This window comes from Lipotes vexillifer, unplaced genomic scaffold, assembly GCF_000442215.2.
Source record: "Lipotes vexillifer unplaced genomic scaffold, Lipotes_vexillifer_v1.1 scaffold217, whole genome shotgun sequence".
Taxonomy (NCBI): domain Eukaryota; kingdom Metazoa; phylum Chordata; class Mammalia; order Artiodactyla; family Lipotidae; genus Lipotes; species Lipotes vexillifer.
The window spans coordinates 8694140-8700519 of record NW_006788200.1 but is presented as its reverse complement, the minus strand read 5'-3'; positions in this window follow the sequence as shown (position 1 = coordinate 8700519).

Below are 6380 nucleotides of genomic sequence, written 5' to 3'. Positions count from 1 at the left end.
AAAAAGGTCCTCAGATGCTTTCCCTATACCAGTTGCTGAAGAGACTGTCTTCATATTATATACTTCCTCCTTCGTCAAAGATTAATTGACTGTTGGTGTGTGGATTTTTTTCTGGGTTCCTTATTGGGGTCCATTAATCTATATGTCTGCTTTTATGCCAATACCACACTGTTTTTATTTATTTAATTATTTTATTGAAGTATATTTGATATGCAGGGTTGTGTTAATTTTCTGCTCTGCAGCACAGTATTTAATTTAACTATATAAAGATTCTTTTTCATATTCCTTTCCATTACAGAGTATCACAGGATGTTGTTTATAGTTGCCTGTGGTATATAGAAGGACGAAGTTATCTATCCATTCTCTATGTAATAGTTTACATCTGCTAATCCCAGACTCCCAATCCATCTCCCCCCTGTCCTTCTCCCCCTTGGCAACCACTGGTCTGTTGTTTATGTCTCTGAGCCTGTTTCTGTTGTGTAGGCAAGTTCATTTGTGTCCTATTTCTGATTCCACATATAAGTGATATCATATGGTATTGTCTTTCTCTTTTTAACTTCCTGCATTTAGTGTGATAATCTCTAGGTCCTTCCATGTTGCTGCAAATGGCATTATTTCATTTTTTTATGGCTGATTACTAGTCCATTGTATACATGTACCACATCGTCTTGATTCCTTCATCTGTCCATGGACATTTAGGTTGTTCCCATTTCTTTGCTTGTGAATAGTGCTGCTGTGAACATAGGGGTGCATGTATCTTTTTGAATAATAGTTTTATCTGGATATATGCCAAGGAATGGGATTGCTGGATCATAATGTAACTCCTTTGGTACTTTTGGGGGGACCCTATTTACTGTTTCTCCTAGTGGCTACACCCGTTTACATTCCCACCAATAGTGTAGGAGGGTTCCCTTTTCTCACACCCTCTCCAGCATTTGTTCTTTGTAGGCTTTCTAGTGATTGCCATTCTGACTGGTATTAGGTGGTACCGCTTTGTAGTTTTGATGCATTTCTCTAATAATTAGCATGTTGAGAATCTTTTTATGTGCATTTTGGTTATCTGTATCTCTTCTTTTGAGACATGTCTTTTGGCCTTCTCATTTTTCAAAATTTTTTTGATATTCAGTTTTATGGCCTTATTCTCATTTTGTTAATTGTTTTGAATTTTTTTGTAGGTATTTTTTTATTTCTTTCTTCTTTTGTTCTCCTGTGATTTGATGACTGTCTTTAGTGTTATGTTTGGATTTTTTTTCCTTTTATGTGTGTATCTCCTATAGATTTTTGGTTTGTGTTTACCATGGGGTTTTTATAAAGCAATTGATATATATATATATATATATATACACACACATATATATGTGTGTGATTATTTCAAGTTGCTCATGTCCTACTTTCAATTGCCTTTTAACACCCTGCATTCGTACTCTCCCCTCCTGATTACTGTTTTTGATATACTTTATATCAAGTTGTTTCATGTATTCCTTAACTGCTTATTGTGGATATAGATGGTTTTACTTCTTTTATTTTTTAACCCTCTTACTAATGTCCTACTAACTTTTTGCAAGGATGATTTTCTACCTTTACTTTATGTTTGCCTTTACTAATGAACTTTTTCAGTTTGTAATATCCATGTTCCTATTTGTGACCCTTTCTTTTTTGATTATAGAATTTCCTTTAACATTTCTTGTTAAGCTGGTTTGGTGGTGGTGAACTCTAGCTTTTGCCTGTCTTTAAAGCTTTTGATCTCTCCATCAACTCTGAATGAGAGCCTTGCTGGGTAGAGTATTCTTGGTTGTTGATCTTTCTTTTTCATCAGGTTAAATATATTGTGCCACTCCCTTCAATTTCTGCTGAAAAATCAGCTTGTAGCTTTATGGTGGTCCCCTGTGAGAGTTGGTTGTTGCTTTTTCCTTGCTGCTTTTACTACTCTCTTTAACTTTTGTCATTTTAAGTACAGTGTCTTGACGTGTTCCTCTTTGTGTTAATACTGTACAGAACTCTCTGCACCTTCTGGACTTGGATGTCTGTTTCCTTTCCCGGTTAGGAAAGTTTTCAGCTATTATGTCTGCGAATATGTTCTCAGCCCCCTTTGTCTCTCTCTTCTCCTTCTGGTACCCCGATAATGTGAATGCTTGGCATTGTGCCAGAGGTCTTTTAAATTGTCTTCATTTCTTTTCATTCTTTTTTTTTTTTTTTCTGTTCAGCATCACTAATTTCCACTACTCCATCTAGCTTGCTGATCTGTTCCTCTGTATCATTTAGTCTTAGTCTCCTGTCGATTCCTTCTACTGTATTTTTTTTGTGTGTGGTACGCGGGCCTCTCACTGTTGTGGACTCTCTCGTTGTGGAGCACAGGCTCCAGACACGCAGGCTCAGCGGCCATGGCTCACAGGCCTAGCCACTCTGCGGCATGTGGGATCTTCCCGGACCGGGGCACGAACCCGTGTCCCCTGCATTGGCATGTGACTCTCAACCACTGTGCCACCAGGGAAGCCCTCTACTGTATTTTTTATTTCAGTTATTGTATTCTTGATTTCTGTTTGGTTGTTCTTTATATTTTCTAACTCCTTGTTAAAAACTTCTAACTTCTCACTCGGTGCAGCCATTCTTCTCCCGAGTTCTTTGATCAACTTTACAATCACTACCCTGAACTTCTTTTTGGTTAGATTGCCTATCTTCACTTAGTTCTTCTTCTGGGGTTTTATCTTGTTCTTTTCTCTGGAACATGTTTCTCTGTCACCTCATTTTGCCTAAATTGCTGTTTTTATTTTTATGTATGTGGTAGGTTGGTTATATTTCTCAACCTTGGAGAAGTGACCTTTTGTAGGATATGTCCTATGTGTCCCAGCAGCACGTGCCCCTCTTGTCACCCAAGCTATATGTTCTAGGGGTTCCCCCTATGATGGCCATGGGGGTCCTTCTGTTGTGGCAGGCTATATGGGTGGTATGCTAGGCTTGGTTGGTTCCCAGTCTGGTTGGTTGCCAGACCCTGCCTTATGCAGAGGCTGCTGACTGCTGGTTGGTGGGACCGGGTTACAAAGTGGCTGACTCAGAGCCCCATGGGGCCCTGGGGCTTATGATCACTCACTGGTGGGCAGAGTCAGGATCCTGAAGACTCTGGAGCTGCTGTCTGCACATTGGTGGGTGAAGCCAGGTACTGGGGCTAGTGCTGGCCTACTGGTGGGCAGAGGCAGGTCCTGGGTTCTGGTAGCAGGACCCAAGGGTTCTAGAGCTGGTATCTGATTGCTGATGGGGGGGGGTGGTTCCTGACAGAGTTGGATACAAGGTCCTGGGTATGCTGAAGTTTGTGCTGGCCTCCTAGTGGACAAGGCTATGGCCTAGCTGGTCCCAGGGCAGGGTCTGGCCTGCTGATGGGCAGGCTGGGTTCTCAGGTTCAGGGATTATGGTTTTCTTGAGTCTGGTATCTGCCCCCTGGTGGGTGAGGCTGGTCCAGAGGCTAGAACAGGCTCTGTGGAGGTCAGGACCAGGGACTAGGGGATTCTGGGACTGGTGCCTGCCCACTGGTGTTTGGAGCTGGGTCCTGGTCCCTCTGGTGGGCAGGGCCATGTCCAGAGGTGACTGTGGGCTCAGGGGTCTTAAGGCAGCCTGTCTGTTGATGGGTGTGGCTCTGTCCCTACCCAGTTAGTTGCTTGGCCTGAGGCATCCCAGCACTGGCTTTTGGGTGGGGCCAGGTCTTGGTGCTTATGAGCTAAAGGGAGGATTCCACAACAGCAGTTGCCAGCACCAAGTGTCCACATGGTAGAAGGAGCTCCCAGAATGGCTTCTGCCAGTGTCTGTTCCCAGGGTGAGCTGTAGTTGCCTCCTGCCTCTCTGGGACACACTCTGAGATCAGCAGGTAGGTCTGACCCAGGCTTCTCTCAAATTACAGCTTCTGCCCTGGGTACTGGAGCATGTCAGATTTTGTGTGCTCCCTTTAAGAGTGAAGTCTCTATTTCCCCAGCCCTCTGGGACTACTGAAAGTAAGCCCCACTGGCCTTCAAAGCCAAATGCTCATCTTTCTGGTGCTGAGCCCCCAGGCTTGGGAAGCCTGTCATGGGGCTCAGATTTCTCACTCCTTTGAGAGAACCTCTGCAATGTAATTATTCTTCAGTTTGTGGATCACCCACCTAGCAGAATGGGACTTGACTGTATCACCAGTCTGCCCCTTCTACTCATCTTGTTTTGGTTCCTTCTTTACGTCTTAAGTTGTAGAAAATCTTTATAGATATGTTCCCGTCTTTTTCATAGATTGGTTTTTCTGGAGATAGTTGTGATTTTGGTGTGCCTGTGAGAGGAAGTGAGCTGAGGGTCTTTCTACTCTGCCGTCTTGGCCAATTCTCCTAGGATTTTTGATTTGAGACCTTTCCTTTATCCAAATATATGTATTTAGTACTATAAATTTCCCTCTTAGCACAGTTTTCGCTGTTGTCCACAAATTTTGATATGCTATATTTTCATATTCATTCAATTCATTGCATTTAAGACTTCCCTTGAGAATTACTCCTTGACATGTAGATTATTAAGATGTTTGTTATTTAGTTTGCAACTGTGTTAGAGTTTTTCATCTTATCCTTCTATTATTTATTCATTTCTAATTTGCTTCCATTATGGTTGCAGAGTAACTTCTGTATCATTTTTTTTTAATTTGTTGGGGTTTGTTTTATGGCCCAGGACATAGCCTATCTTGGTATAAGTTCTGTAAGCATTTGAAAAGAGTATAATTCTGCTTTTATTATGTTCTGAGACTCTGAATTTAATTTAAACCTTCTGTATTAACTGGCTTTCTCTGACACTGCTGTGGTAGAGGAAGAGAAAGCTGACTCATTATTGCCCGGGAGAGTTGGAAGTCCAGGTTCCCCACTTGGCCTCTGTTGACATCTGAAAAGGTGAGCTACTCATTACCATGGGTGGGTGGGAGTTCCAGCTTCCCACATTTTCTCCACTGATACCATGGCAGGTAGGGGATAGGAGTGGGGAGGCTTGTTACACAAGTGTGTGAAACACAAGCCTTCCCACTCAGCTTTGCTGGCATGGGTGGTAGGGGGACTATTTTTTTTTCTGTGTTGTTTGTCCAGAGTAAAGCAATTATTATCTAAAAGTTTTATGTCTTGCTAGGCTTCCCCTTTCCTGATCCATTGGGTAGAGTAGGGTTGGGTGTTTTGTTGGGTTTTTTTGAGGCTTTTTTTGCCTGTGACTATTGGCATTTCAGGATTCTCAGCTTCTTAAACTCCAAGTGTGAGATATATGAGGGGGGAAAAAGTAAGAAACTCATGACTGTGTTGTTGTTCCAGTTCCTAGATCCCTAGCTGGTCTGCCCTCTTCTCTCTGCCTTACAAATTTTTCTTATGTTTGTTTTATATATAATTTGAAAGGTTCTTAGTTGTACTTATCAAGAAGTATGGGGAAAAGTATGTTCATTCCATCTTCCTGGAAGTCGAAGTCTTATAGTCTAATGTTTAATCATTGCTATTTTCTCAATATAGTCATTCTATCCATCTATAAAGAAAGGCGCTTGGGAATGGTGGAGGGAGAGAGTCAATAGGAGGGGATAGAGTGACCGAGAGATTGGGATTAGTTTTGCCAATATTTAGAATTTTTGTATCTGTTGATAGTGATATTGGGAAATAATTTTTCTTTTTTATTTCTCTTGACCAGTTTTAGTATCATAAAATGAGTTGAGGGGTGCATCAGGTACTCCCAAGATCACCCTTTGATGATTTGCTAGTAGGAGTCACAGGACTCAGCATACAGTTTTACTTACAACTAAGATATTAGAACAAAAAAGAAAACAAAGCTAAATCAGCAAAGAGTAAAGGGACATGGGTGAAGTCTGGAGGAAATCAGGCACAAGTTTCTAAAAATTCTCTCCCTGTGGAGCTACACAGGCCACACTTGATTCCTCCAGTGATGAAGTATGACAACATGTGGGAAATGCTGTCTACCAGAGAAGCTCATTAGAAACTCAGAGACCAAGGTTTTTACTGGGGTCTGGTCATTTAGCTACCTGTTTGGGGCCAAAATTCCAGACTCCAGAAAGGAAAGGTTTTCAGCATAAATCACAGTGAGCCACTCCTATCATTTAGGGAAAGCTTTATATCAGTGTAGTTAACTGTTTATGATTCAAGTCCCCACACTGCCTTTGGTTTGGGTATTATATCCAACAAATCATTGCCAAGGCCAATGTCAAGAAGCTTTTCCCTAGGTTTTCTTCTAGGAGTTCTGGTTCAGTTCTTATATTTAAGTCTTTACCCGTTTTGAGGTAATTTTTTAGTGGTGTAATATGAGGTCCCAATTTCATTCTTTTGCATGTGGATATCCAGTTTTCCCAACACCGTTTATTGAAGAGATTGTCCTTTCCCCATTGAGTATTCTTGGCACCC